The 15,006-nt window shown below is 40.4% G+C and overlaps 1 protein-coding gene and 2 non-coding genes across 4 annotated transcripts in view; all 3 read right to left on the reverse strand.

Annotated features, from left to right (window-relative positions):
* LOC144071112 (semaphorin-4B-like) overlaps window positions 1–14,122 on the reverse strand; it is a 59,495-nt gene extending 45,373 nt beyond the window's left edge. The window contains exons 1-5 of one of the 2 annotated variants that reach the window (XM_077595946.1): window positions 13,891–14,122; window positions 12,817–12,928; window positions 11,482–11,634; window positions 10,461–10,550; window positions 6,421–6,546 (exon numbers count right to left, since the gene is read on the reverse strand). The gene's annotated coding sequence lies outside the window, so the exon portion shown is untranslated. Of the gene's footprint in view, window positions 1–434; window positions 562–6,420; window positions 6,547–10,460; window positions 10,551–11,481; window positions 11,635–12,816; window positions 12,929–13,890 lie in introns of those variants that run through there. The other variant, XM_077595947.1, reaches the window with a different exon arrangement.
* On the reverse strand, window positions 3,912–3,994 carry trnal-uag (transfer RNA leucine (anticodon UAG)). The gene has a single exon. It is a non-coding gene; the product is annotated as a tRNA-Leu (tRNA).
* trnal-cag (transfer RNA leucine (anticodon CAG)) lies at window positions 7,535–7,617 on the reverse strand. The gene has a single exon. It is a non-coding gene; the product is annotated as a tRNA-Leu (tRNA).
* Window positions 14,123–15,006: the final 884 nt, after the last annotated feature.

A 15,006-nucleotide genomic window follows, 5' to 3' on the forward strand; every position in this document is an offset into this window, starting at 1 on the left:
ATTTGATTAGATTTACTTAATAAGGAACCGCACATATTAATGACCACGTTTATATTCATGTTAATGAACATATATATACGTAAAAGTGTAAGCTTGTAGCCGTTATAGCCGATACATAAAGCAGGGCTAAAATAAAAAGAAAGATAAGATACTCCTTCCTCGCTCCACTGGCAAACACATTCACACACACTGCAAGTAGCAGACCTTGTCTGACTCTTGTTTGTGATAAAGTCTGCTTTCTATCAACTCTCACCTTCTTAACCCGAACAACAAAGCAGCACATTGTCCCTCAACCTTAAAAAAAAGCATTACGACCAGGTAAGTGGTCATAACAGGTAACCAGAGCACGCACACAATCAATGATTCATGAAAGCTCAGCACGCACGCGTTACGAGCACTAATTCTACGCAAAAAGATCAACAATATCTACTTACACGCTGTCAATGCCCGACAAAAAAGGCAGTTTTCTCTACTTCTCAGACGTATAAAGGCAAATCCAAAGAAGGGCAGACTTTGCTCCCTCTAGTCCGCCTGACAGCGACTGTGAGGAGTTTTACTACTCAGGCTCGGATGGGTCGGACACTCAGAAGCCCCGCCCACCAGGGAGAGGCCCCGCCCACAGTGGGTGAGTGCCACTTTATAGATAGATCAAGGGGGTCCAACTCGGGTTTGTTCGCGGACCGGATTAACGTCAACTCGATTTCATGTGGGCCGGACCATTTTAGATATAATATTTAGATTTTTTTTAAATAAATGGATTAAAAGAACTGGATTAAAATCCATGAATATTCAGTTTTTTATAGATCTAAAACAATGTTTATTTTAGCTTTTTTTATATAAATTTTTCGATTTTACAAAATGATATTTGAACTAAAAACACAGAAAAAAATGATAAAGAAATTACAATGATTGATTTAAAAGGGGGAAAATCAGGAAATTTAATATACATCTATACTCTTCATTTTAATTTGATCCTAAAACAGAAAGTCGGCACTCATGATTTACTTTCCCGGGCCACACAAAATGATGTGACGCACCAGATTTGGCCCCCGGGCCGCCACTTTGACAGGTGTTATAGATAGATCAAAGGGGTCCAACTCGGGTTGGTTTGCGGACCGGATTAACGTCAACTCGATTTCATGTGGGCTGGACGATTCTAGATATAATATTTAGATATATATTTTTTTTAATCGGATTAAACGAACAGGATTAAAATCCCTAAATATTCAGTTTTTATAGATCTAAAACAATGTTTATTGTAGTTTTTTTTCTTAGTAAGGGAAAATGTTTGTTAATCATTTGTTTTCATTTCAAAAGGAAACAAAATCTCTCATCTCATCTAATTTTCGGAACCACTTTACCCTCAGTTGGGTCGCAGGGGGTGCTGGAGCCTATCTCAGATGACTCCAGGCCAGAGGCAGTGGACACCCTGAATCAGTGGCCAGGCTTGGGGCAATTTTAGGGTGTCCAATCAGCCTAGCATGCATGTTTTTGGAATGTGGGAGGAAACCAGAGCACCCAGAGAAAACCCACGCAGGCCCGGGGAAAACATGCAAACTCCACACAGGTGGACGTGACTTGGATTTGAACCCAGGACCCCAGAGCTTCTATTTTTATATATTTACTTTTGAACTTTTTGAACTAAAAACACAAAAAGAAAAAAAATGATTAAAAAATGCTATTATTGATTTAAAAAGTGGTCTACAAACTGCTTTTTCAAGTCAAGTATTCCCGCACAAATCCTGGCAGTGTGTTGACACGCTGCCAGCTGTTTCTATAATAGCAGAAGCTAATTTTACATTTGGCATGTGCTAGGAAAGAAGACACAAGGGCGAGTTCCAGGGGTCAAGATTTCAAATTAGCCCTAAGCAAGAAAAGCCGGCACGCTGTCACGAGTCGGCGGGGCCACGTCGGACATCTTATTCTGCGATCAAGCGCGCCTCCGCTTGACTGAGACCACCTGCTAGAAACGTCTAAACACACGGCACAGACAAAACAAGGCTTCGGCGGTCTTTTTTTTTCACTGTTTGGTGATCCCCGTTAACAGAGATAATGCGACGGCTCGCAAGCATTCCGACCATCTGTCCCCTTCTTTTTTTACAGAGTCGTCGGAACTGACCGGGCCGTACGATTAGAGGCCGAAGTAGGCGGCGAGTTTCTGCGCTGAGGCATTATTCAAAGTATCAACGTTGGATTTTTTTATCAGAAGCAGTCAGTTGTCATAAAAAGTCGCAGTAGTAAAATTTTAGGAGTAGGGCACGTAAGAAAAAGGGTTAATTAAGAAAATGATTTTAAAAATATTGTACGGTCTTGACGTTCACATATTTCTTAATTTATTGTTTGTTCACATTTAAAGAATCTATAATGGAAAAAAACTACCATGTAATTCACCTTTTAAAAAATAAAAAATAAATGCCTAATATTAAAATGTGTAGTAAAAACTGAAATAAAATTGCTAACAACACTTCTCGCAATTATTATTTTTTAAACAGAAGAGCTAAAATTTCTATTAATAAATGAATAAAATAGAATATAGAAAACTATATTAAAGAAATGTATCTGACAAAGGAAGAAAAGGAAAAAATGCTCAAAATTTAGGAATTTTTGGGGGAGATATGCAAAAACAAACTTCAGGAATAATCAAGACATCTGGATTGTAAAAAAAATTATGTAGAAATCATCGGCCTTGAGTTTCTCTTTGCACATAAGATATAATATACTTTGTCAAAACTTATTGTCAGCATGCACAGCTATGAGATTTGTTATATTTCTCTGCATCAAAAATGGCTCAGGTCTACTTTGAGGGATCTATTTTTGTGCGGCCATCAACTTAGGTTAAGATGATTTTGCACATAGAGTAGCTTTATTTTGAAATATCTGTGGAAAACAAAAATGTACGGCTCAGCAAGACCCTATCAACACCTGGGTGGCAGCACACGCCGATTGCCCCTCATCCCCCCCCGCACTCCACTAGTAGGGAAGTAACACGTCCATCTGCTACATGACTCATTTTGGGATCTTTCATTAGACTAGCACACACATGCTTATTTTTACTGTGACTATTACTCAGCAGACTGAAACTGCTGCACAAGTTCACGGCACTGCCAGTCTCGCGTCACCTTGTGTGGTTAACTCGCAGGTATAGTGTTGACAACAGCAGGTTTCCAAAGTCAGTATGCCTGGAGAGACTGTCCACTCGGCCATTCTGACTCATATTAGCAAAGTTAAGCTGACTTCAGCTCAACACATGAGTTTCTAGAGAAACGCAACAGTGGTAAAGTAGCCAACACTTCAGAGTACATCACCTTATTGTGATCTAAAAGTGGGATTCAAACCCACGCCTCCAGGGGAGACTGCGACCTGAACTCAGCACCAAAGACCGCTCGGCCATTCTGACTCACAAGAGCAACTTTGAGCTAACTTCAGCTAAACACATGAGTTTTGAGCGGCTCACATTCAAGGTCAAGTAGCCAACGTTTCAGAGTAGATAAACATCTTGCATTTAAAACAACCTGTCAGAAGTGGGATTCAAACCCACGCCTCCAATGGAGGCTGCGACCTGAAAAAAAATCGCCTTCGACCACTCGGCCATTCTGACTCATATTATCGTAGATAAGCAAACTTCAACTAAACACGAGTTTTGAGCGGCATACATTCAAGGTAAAGTCGTCAAAGTTTCAGAGTAGATCACCATCTTGTCATCTAAAACAACCGGTCAGAAGCGGAATTCGGACCCCCGCCTCCAATGGAGACTGCAACCTGAATGCAACGCCTTAGACCACTCGGCCATTCTGACTCATATTATCATAGATAAGCTAACTTAAAGTAAACATGAGTTTTGAGTGGAACACAACAGTGGAAAAGAAGTCAACATTTCAGAGTAGATCATCTTATTGTGACCTAAAAGAGCCTGTCAGAAGTGGGATTCAGACCCACGCCTCCAGTGGAGACTGCGACCTAAACGCAGCACCTTAAACCACTCAGCTATTCTGACTCACAGAAACATCCTTAAGATAATTTCAGCTAAAGCCATGAGTTTTGAGCCGAATACATTCAAGGTAAAGTCGCCAACGTTTCAGAGTAGATGAGCATCTTATCATCCTGTCAGAAGTGGGATTCGGACCCACGCCTCCAATGGATACTGCAACCTTAACACAGCGCCTTAGACCATTTTGACTCAAATGAGCAAAGATAAGCTAACTTCAGCTTAACTCATGACTTTTGAGTGATAAAGTAGCCAACATTTCAGAGTAGATCACCTTATTGTGACCTAAAAGAGCCTGTCAGAAGTGGGATTTGGACCCATGCCTCCAGTGGAGACTGCGACCTTAGACCGCTCGGCCATTCTGACTCACATTAGCAAACTGAAGCTAACTTCAGCTAAACACAGTTCTGAGCAGTATACAATGTATCTAATATACCTGTTGTTTCAGCTGTTTGCGAGACAGAAGAAAGCCAAAAATTCCACAGCCAAGTTATTAATTGGATTAATTTGTTGAAGAACAGCCCCACTGAGGCGTCACTGTTCGTCCACTCAATGTCCATCAAACGAAACACGAGGAACATGGTTGCTCTTCAGGTGGTCCAACATGTCCATGGCAGCTGCTCAATTTGCCTGCATGCTCTGTGTCGGTTTGTTTCCCCATCCCCCAAACACACATACGGGAACACAGAGGAGAATTTAATCAGGCGTTTTCCCAGTGAAAAATTGATTTCCAGTTCCCACCGTTCCTTGCTCGGTTCTCCAAGTCAAAGATCCAAAGCAGAAAATTGGATTTTTAATACACGACAGCTATGTGATCTTTTTTAACTGAGAGATTATACCAATGAGTTGCAGTCTTTCCTTTCATTTGCTAAGATGTTCATGTGAATGCAATTAACTCATCAATCTCTTCCAGAAAGCATCAATTAATGTATCTATTCAATTTATCCGGCTAAACTGGCAAAGTCGGACCTATGAACTGTTGGATTATTTGATGATAAAGACATATTATATCAAACAATAAATTCTGCTTTTAGTTAAAGTAATTAATCCATTTTTGGAAAATAGGGATAGTAATACTTTAACAGTATGTTGCATAGTAATTGGATTATTATAAAAATCGATTATTTTTTATTTTATTCATGGTAGTGTTTTCCGTTAGACCGAAAAATTCTAATAGAATAGCGCCGATGTCACCTGATTGGCTGCCATTGATGGCGCTAGATGTCCAAATCCTTTGACTGCGTGACTTCTCTAGGTTTAATTTACCAATCTCTAATCAGCTTGGATCAGCTAAATATACATCAGAAGTTTATAGTGTAGGAACAATAATACAAACATGAAATGGGGGGGAGAAAGGCAACTCGCAATTGGAGAGGGAATTGTCTAACTTCGGGAGTTAAATATTTGTACAGAGAGGCTTTAAAAAGCCCAAATAATATAAAATAGCTATCTTGAAAACACTGTCCCTACATTGCGGTCAGTGCAGCAAGTCTTAGAACCTATTACCCGCCATCAATGGGGTATTACTGTACTCTTTAAAAGTAACTACAATACTGATTAAAAGAACTGAACCCACAGTTAACCAAATGATTCGTTAGAATGAGCTTTCCGATGTATTCATCACAGTTTCATTATTGGTGTGCAAACACACGATGACACGTCACCCCGCGGTAAACACCCTGTCCCCTTACGTGCCACTCAAACCAGCGCTGCAAAAATACAAATGTTTCCAAAATCATTTCCAAGAAGCACCTACACTGCAAAAAGCAGTACCAAGTACACAAAAAAAGTCCAAACAACAATCAGGCACACCAACGCCTCGAAATAAAAACATGGTGTCAAAGAGAGGAAACCCTGAGGATGAATTAATTATAACCGCCATCTACATGCAAGGGCAGACGAGACATGAAATATTAACTCGTTTTATGACTTTCAGGCGAGAGCTAATCCGGACAAGTGGAACGCGGCGCAATCCGGCACTGAAAGTAGAGAGAGAGAAAAAAAAAAGTGAGCGAGAGTTGACGTAATGCAACGGCGAGCGTCCCTCATTTGCGCCGCTGTCAAAAAAATCTGCATGCAGATAACTGACGCCACAGCATCCCTCAAGTGCCGGACTTCTCTTTGTACACGCCCAGTTTTTAATCCGACATCTGGAAACTCACTTTTAAGAACCCTTACGCGTCTCGGACGGCGGGTGATGTCATCTTTTTTAGCCGATTTGAAATAGCCCGACGAAGGCGGCGCTCCGTACTAGAGTATTTGCGGCACTTGCCGTGAAAGTCTCCATTTTTTTTGCCATGGAAACCATAAACCGCACACACCGGGGAAGCGATTGCCATGGCAGCCAACGCCGTGACGACCACGAGCTACCCGGTTGGACCGCGCTGTCGCGAAAAAGCCGCCGTGCGCACCTTTCGGGGTCTTCCCCCGCTTACCTTTCGCCGGGACGGGTCCGGAGTCGCTCAGTCGGGCGCTGACGAGGAGATCCCCAGAATCCCCGACGATGCCGCCTCCGCCGCCGCCGCCAAACCGGCACGGCGTCTCCCACATGCAGCAGATTGCTAAGGGGAGGGGGAGAAATATATAAAAAAATAAAAAGAAGCGAGAGTGGGGGTTGCTGGAACATCAGCTCGAGCATTACATCATGGGCTGCGCTCCGCTCAGCCAAAGGATGGGCAGAGAAGGAGGTGCTCCAAATTCAATATGTGCCATCTGATAACTGCAAAATGCCCGCGGCGCTCATGAGCCAAGCGGCGTCTGAATTCCATCACCTCTGAGGGATTCTGTCACGATGGATTTCCCGTGACGTGTGATTTTAATCCTGGTGATCGCAAAGTGGACAGATGATCAACCTCTGAGGAAGGTCATCCGGAGATCTCGCAGAACGCCGTATTTGTCTTGGGAAAGACGACCAGTCGGTTTTGAATGGATTGGTCGTCCACAGTGCTGAAAAATGATCAGTTTTCATTTTTTTTTCCGGTTTTCAGGTCATTTAACTACGCAAATGCAAATTACAGCTGGTGTTTCGTCTCCCTCGGAAGGAATTTCGCTTACGTAACATGCGCTGATGTGCCGAAATTATCTTTCTGGAAAGGGAGAATTCAATCAATGTTTCACCGTTTCGCCATTTGACCCGTTTTTTCGATCTCTCGACAACTCAAAGTATGTTCAAAATCAGAGTGAAAACATTGTTTGTGAACGGAGTACTAATGAGGACAAATGCAACGAGACACACTGGCCTGAAAGATGTCGGAAAAGTCAATAGTAGCCGTCAAGCAGATGAATATTGCTCATAAAATAAATAAATAAGGTAAACACCATAAGGCAGTGCACCAAATGTATTTTAAAATATGTGGGAATCCGGCTGGCTGTTTTGAATGACGAGTCACAGTAGCCAAATCCATTTAATATTTATTTGGCCTATTGGATAATATTTTATAAGATGGCTGTATTGATAGATTGCATAGAACTAACACCGTTTGAATATTTTACAGTATGGCTAAAGTATTTACTCATAATACCAACAATAGTGAATTACCCAAAATGATCTGTCAGAAGTGGGATTCGAACCCACGCCTCCAGGGGAGACTGCGACCTGAACGCAGCGCCTTAGACCGCTCGGCCATCCTGACTGACACGTCTAGCTTCGGCTAAATGCAAGAGTTATGAGCAGAACACAACGTTGTTAAAGTGAAGTTTTTTCAAAGCTGTGTTTAGCCAAAGTAACCTTTTCAGCGACTAGGTGAAAAAAGCTATCATCTTAAATGAGCTCGCCTTTTTGTTGTTTAAAAACAAGTGTCTGAGGTGAGATTCAAACATACACTTTTCTGGCCAAAATATCCCCTTTTTCAAATGACCTGGATGCCAAATTGCCCCAAAAAAAACACCCCCACCCACACACATATACACACCCAAATAAAAAAAGAGCAATGTGACACACCTAGCAGCAGCGCACCAAGCCACAAGTCTAAACCTGCACTGAACACAATAAAAATGAAACCCGCAGAAAGATTCACTTAGCAGTTGCATCTTAATGCCATCTTGGAATACCCCACTTAGGGGTAATCCCCTGCCAAAGTGAGAGGCAACAGGTATCAGGCGGCATGTTTACTGATTACCCCCGACCTATCATGTTGCACGTTTCCGAGGCAACCGCCCGATTATGTTCCTGGGCTCTTCGCAGAAATGCAAGCTTTTCTTGTCAACAACCGAGAACAAAATGAATCTACTTGGAACTTCAAATCGCGGAGGGTGTTTGTATTATGGTTAATTATGTTGCATTTTGTTTGTGGGCGGTCATTTTGTAGATATAAACCTGTTTCTAAAACCTCTTCCAGATGCGTTATTCTACTTTTCCAAATTTCTCTGCGTCCAAATTGCCACCGGGCCCGTTAGCATAGCAGCTAACACGCTTCTGAACAAAAACTCTCCCAGAAAAAAATTCTAATAAAATCATGTCTACAGGGACATTTCTCAGCAGGCAGTGAATTAAAATGCAGCTAGTCAGTGTTAATAGCCGAGCAGTTGAGCGCCCAAATTAGCGCCTCCTAGATCAAAAGCCATGTGCCCACTGCTGTTGGGTCAAATATACGTTATGCGACAACTGTTGACATTCCGCGTGGTAGAGCGTTAACATCTAGCCGCGACAACCGTTGAAATCCCCGTGGGTAGGACTAGCATAGCGTGCCACACCAGAGGAAATCTTTGTCCCCAGGAATGTGGCACTGCATGGTCCATGTAGTATCTCAACCTGGCCACTTGGCGGATCGACTATAGCTGATTCACTACATCAAGGCTAACATTAGCACTCTTAGCGAGACAGCAAAGAGGGTTGTTACGTCTCATAATAAGACTAGCGTCTGAAAAAAAGTACAATCTTTGTTTTGTTCAATATTAAAGGTTATTTCTTAACAATTGTTCTTGTTAGGGCAGGAAAAGTGAGCGATATTGTTATGGGCGAGTTAAATAACAGTACAAAAGATTAAATAGAGACCATAAAAACACTGTCCCTACTTCTCGGTTATTCACCTATTTATCCACTGCGATAAACGAGGTATTGCTGTACTTTTGTAAATGAACCTCTAATACATTGTTGGATTCAGCAATAAAAAAAAATGAACGAACATTTTTTCACTTAAGTCTGAAAACAATTTAACTGCACAAATACAAAAGCATTGAAGGTTAAGCGAACTGAAGGCCAATGAAACTCTAAAGTGAGTCAATGTCGCTTTTCATGTGAACACTAAACACGGCTACCGCATGGCATTGATCCGGCTTCGGGCTGACGTCAAATGAGATGAATCGATCACTGTGTAGCAGAGTTGACATGTATTTTTGCAGTGGGGGTTGACTGACTACAAGTTCACTGCTTAATATTGAGGTTAGCGATTAGCTTTGCCTTTGCTAGCTGCTAAAAATATATATGCCGTATTTTCACGACTATAAGGCGCACATAAAAGTCTTACATTTTCTCCAAAATAGACAGGGCGCCTTATAATCCAGTGCGCTTTATATATGGACCAATACTACAATTGTTATCACGATAAAATAAAATAAATCAGTCGATAGGGTACACCATCCTCTACAGCTCTCACAACTACGGCAAGCAGCCCCCGACTCTACTATTTTCCATGTAGAAAAAGTACTGCGCAGTGACTGCTAGGATATATAGTTCTTTTGTCAATACACCCAATGGATTGTGAGCAGAATATGAATATGAAGAGCAGGCCTAAAAAGTTAATATATTGTTTTTGGATCTCGCCAAGCTGTTTTTTTTATTTTAATTTTATTATTTGGACATCGACATCAACACAGCTTTACGAAGCGTGGCAGGCAGGGCCGGAATAGTTACGCCAGCTACTAGCTAGCTACTATTTGCGAATGGATTGTGGCCGCCTGGACGAACGTATAAAACTCAGCGTTTTCGATGACTCATTTGGACAATTGTTCAATTCGGACACAGAAAATGAGTACTTTGACGGATTTGTGGGTGATGATGACGGGAGTAAGTTGTAAAATAGCTAAATAAAGTACAACCGAACTCAGTTTTGCTTCCGTTGCCTTTTTAAAAACGTGTTTTAGCGTGTGGGTGTAGCATGTATGTTTAAGCTAGTGTATGTTTTGCCATGCCTGGCTGCGTCTATAAAAACGGTGCGTCCTTTGTGTGTGTAAAATACAGAAATAGCACTCGTTACTGACACTGCAGCTAAAAATACGATGCACCATATAGTCGTGAAAATACGGTATATTTTGGAGCAGAATTTCGTGAAAAATTAAAATGACTGCACTAATCTAATTGTACACCTAGAAAACAAATTCAGCATTCAAATTTCACAGTTTTACCATTCCATTCCAAATGAATCATCAGGGAATGCCCACTTTTGCTTTTTAGCAATTCTGGTTGTGACATCACACCCAGAAGTAAGGATCATCCTTAGCTTTCTAGCAACAAAAGGATAGAAAGGGTATGGATTACCTGCTAGCATAGCACAAAATTCCACAGCTCATTCTGATCGGGACATCAACTTCTCTTTGGAGATTTCTCAAGTAGGCGGGGGCAAGACAGCTGAGAAAAGAAGACTATTTAGGATCTACTTCACTAGAAGTGAATATCTCCAAAACTGACCAATATTTTCAACATATGTGGACAACAATAAAAGGGGAAAAAGATCAAAATAGAAGTGAGAGTAATGAGAAGTGACAGTTCAGCCCTTTATTCAAGTTTAGCGTGTTTTTTTGCGGATGTTTCTGCTCAAGTATGAGGGTTAAAACATTGATGTAAGAGAGACAAATAAAGAAAAGGCTCCAAATGAGATGTTCTCAACTCTGAGTGCTGAGAACAAGTCTGACGAGTTTTTGTTTTATTTTTGTGTGTCTACAAAGAAAACATAATGATGACACAAGACCATAATTTGACAAGACTCAACCTGCAAGCTGCACTTTTAGCTGACGCTTTTCTTGGTGAATGACACAAAAATGCCACGGTTTCAATTTGATTGATTTTATGAGGCAATTATTTTGGACCCTTTTATGGATTGATTTGATTTATAATGCCTATAATGTCGAAAATTATGTTTTTGTTTTTCACCCTTACCGGGCACTCATTTAACTAGGCGTCCAATTCATTTTTCCATCCAGTTTTCTGTATATTCTTTACTGTTTTCTCACTATTTTGTCTGTTATCCAGAATATTTATTTTAATTTTTGTATGTATATATTTTTTAACTGTCTTCTGACAATATATATATATATTTTTTTTTCCTTTGCGCTCTTCGTGAATTTCAGTTTTCTAATCAAAAACAATTATTTGAATATTTTCTGAGTTTTACAATATTAAAATGACAAACATTATTTTAAATTCTAAAAAAAATAAACCTACCATTTTAAAAAATTACAAAAAAAAAACACTGACCGTGTCAATTAATTGTCAAATACTTTTTAAAACATTTTCACAGGAAGGCCTATAGGAATGTGTAAAGGCTGCTGGACAAAGTTACCTCATTGGCTGCCATTGACGTCCAACAACGTCCAATCCATTTGAACGAAAAGGGCTGTTGGCGACCGTTCCATTCGATTGGACGTCTCTCAAAGTCGATAGCATCTGCGCTGCAGAATTTTCTAACTCTGATTGTCTCCCATTCAGTTGGAACCTATGATCAAAAATATTGTGTCAAATTCCAAAGTACGAAGTCACATGTGTCAAAGTGGCGGCCGAGGGGCCAAATCTGGCCCGCCGCATCATTTTGTGTGGCCCGGGAAAATAAATCATGAGTGCCGACTTTCTGTTTTAGGATCAAATTAAAATGGAGTATAGATGTATATTAAATTTCCTGATTTTTCCCCTTTTAAATTAATAATTGTAATTTTTTTATCATTTTTTTCTGTTTTTAGTTCAAAAATCATATTGTAAAATCTAAAAATATATTTAAAAAAGCTAAAAGAAACATTGTTTTAGATCTAGAAAAAAACTGAATATTCAGGGCTTTTAATCAAGTTCTTTTAATCCATTTATTAAAAAAAATCTAAATATTATATCTAAAATGGTCCGACCCACGTGAAATCAAGTTGACGTTAAGCGGCCCGCGAACCAACCCGAGTCTGACACTGCTGTACTAAGTAGTCTGTAAAACGACGTAACACACAAATATTCCTTTCTTCTCATGTCTCGGGGCTACTGAGCTTTCATTACCCACATGAAATAACTACAATTTCACCTTTTACCATGAAAGGACACCACGGTTGAGTCACGGTGAATAACTTGAACTTTAAAACCAACAAAAAGAAACAAACAAAAACGGGGATTTTACCAATGACGCGGTATGACATTGATCTTCGGAGAGGTAACTGAATCGCCATTGACGTGCGGCAGCCTGGAGCTTCTGACCAACGTTTACATCAAATCAGAGTACAAAGGTGAGGACAACTTTAAAACATGATGACAGCTTGTGTGTAGTAGTTTATATAGTTTTTCTCATCTCGTTTCATTTTCTGAATCGCTTTATCCTCAGCCTCCTATGCATATCTTTAGAATGTGGGAGGAAACCAGGGTACCCGAAGAAAACCCACGCAGGAGGAGCTGCAGATTCCACACAGGTGGACCAACCTGGATTTGAACCCAGGTCTCCCACTGTGAGGCCAATGCCCCAACCACTCATCCGTCAGGACGCTATAGTTTTTTTGTTAAATATTCCACCATTGTCTTTAACCCTAGCTGCCATTAACGACAATAAACATCCAACCCATTTTGATTGGGAAGGTGATATTCACACCGAAACATGATCAAACAGACCAAAAAAAGTGTTCTGCTGGTTTTGACAAAATCAAAAACAAACCTGAATTCAAAGACTGGTGGTCTTCCTCAAAGAGCAGATTAGCAGGCACCCATCCCCGCTAGCATCTTCCGCACGTGCACGTTTTGATATCAAAGAGCCCTTCTTGAAGCCCCTGCAAAGGCAACAGGTGCTCGATTCAATGAGACACGTGGAAACAAAAACTTAGTGTCTGTTACTTGGCCGGTCAACACAGAAGTCCGGTCAAAGCGCCTGAAACCATAAAGACCTCTTTGTGTTTGACCAAAACCACTAGGCCAAAGTAATACATTAAACACAATTTCATCCAAATGAGTCATCAGAGCTGCCCATTTGTTTACGTGTGAGTCACTGAGAATTTGTGTCAACAACATGGTGTCCATTGGAAATCAATATTCAGTATGTTTTGGGAGTTGTTGTACACTAACAGTAAACACGCTAGTTGTTGTTTTGTCCCCCCGTTTGTTTTCCTATGTGCACTGCAGATCAATAATAATCTGCTAGCACGCAGTGCTAGCCCTGCTTTCCAATATTAGTCCCACAGTAGATAAAATAACAATTTCTATCTCGAAAACTGCATCAAATTAATCTAATTAGCTGTTTGAATCGCAAGGGACACCACAAACTTGTTTTTTTCGAGTTTTTCATTAGCAACAAAATCCAAGTAATGCTATTCATAATTGTATGTCAACATGTGTTGCTGCCCCATTTCCGTTTGATTATCTTGCTAACTGTTTAAAGTGATCACGTTCCAGAGCAATTTATATGACAAAATAGGGCCCAAAACTGATTTGACGTCTTTTGCCATCAACAACAGCTAATGAGTTGTTATTAACGATATATACCGATAGCGTTTTCCATTACATGTTAGCATTATTAATGCTAACACATTTTGGGAACGCAGCATTAAGCTAACAGGAATTCAGTATCTTTTTGTTGGGCAACAACATGATTGAATTTGTTCTGTGTGGCAGTAAATTTAAACGTTTTGTACCACAACAAGCATTACATTTTGTCTTGAGGCTATAATTTACACAAACATTGGATTATTTGACATAAACGTCCCTCATATCCGGAATAACCGCAAAACCATTTTACCTAACAGCCGGTGAGTTCGTTTGTGTCGTTGACCCCACGATCGCGATTCATCTTTGTGGCTCCTTTTTGGTCATAAATGATTATCTTTGGCTAATAAATGAAGGTAAATCACCAAAAATGACACCATCCGGCCAAGTTTGCACCTGCAAGAGGGTGACGGCAAACAATAAACTCGTGACGTAAGCCAACAACGCCACCTGTTTGGCAATCACAGCACTGATTAACATTGCTTTAGCCGTAAAATATATGTACATTTAAATGAGGCTCATTTCATTATAATTCAAATGCTAATCATGCTAGTTTTTAATTTACAGGTATTTAATCCAATTTATTTTTTATTTGTTATTGGAAAAATATAATCAAATATTACGGATAAGGACATACGTAGTACGTACTAGAATTCAAAAAGGCACAGGCTCCCTCTGCTGGCCAAATGTTAAAAGCACACTTTCCAAAAAAACAAGCAGAGATAATGGAGTTTTACTGCTATGTGCAATACTATGTTATGATAATAATTACATTGCTGTTGTTCATGATATTGATTGTGTATACTTGGGATAGGCTCCAGCACCCTCCACTACCCTAGTGAAGCAAATGAGATGAGATATTATTAATTTTCATATTTCTTTTGACAGATGTAGCAATTAACATTCGATGCGATGTTTCAGAGGTGTGCCATGATGATGATTCACAAGTGTTTGAGCACCGATTACTTATGATGAGCGCAGCGCTGATTTCAGGCTGTTAGCCTCATCGCTAATTGGCCGAGTGCTCATTAAGGGAATGCGTTCACGATTGGCTTAGCATCAGACTGCATTTGAATTCATTCTAGACACATAGTATTACCGCAAAAAAGTCACGTCGCCCCGATATTTTTTGGCTGCCGATACCGATGACAACACCTGACACCTAAGAATAAACGTTAATTTGCTAACAAAATCGTCTACAACATGTGTCAAAGTGGCGGCCTGGGGGCCAAATCTGGCCCGCCGCATCATTTTGTGTGGCCCGGGAAAGTAAATCATGAGTGCCAACTTTCTATTTTAGGATCAAATCAGTGGCGGGCCGTCAGGGCCTTCTCTGCTGGCCTAAGAAATATCTGAATCATACATTATA

This window comes from Stigmatopora argus, chromosome 3, assembly GCF_051989625.1.
Source record: "Stigmatopora argus isolate UIUO_Sarg chromosome 3, RoL_Sarg_1.0, whole genome shotgun sequence".
In the NCBI taxonomy this organism is placed as follows: Eukaryota; Metazoa; Chordata; class Actinopteri; order Syngnathiformes; family Syngnathidae; genus Stigmatopora; species Stigmatopora argus.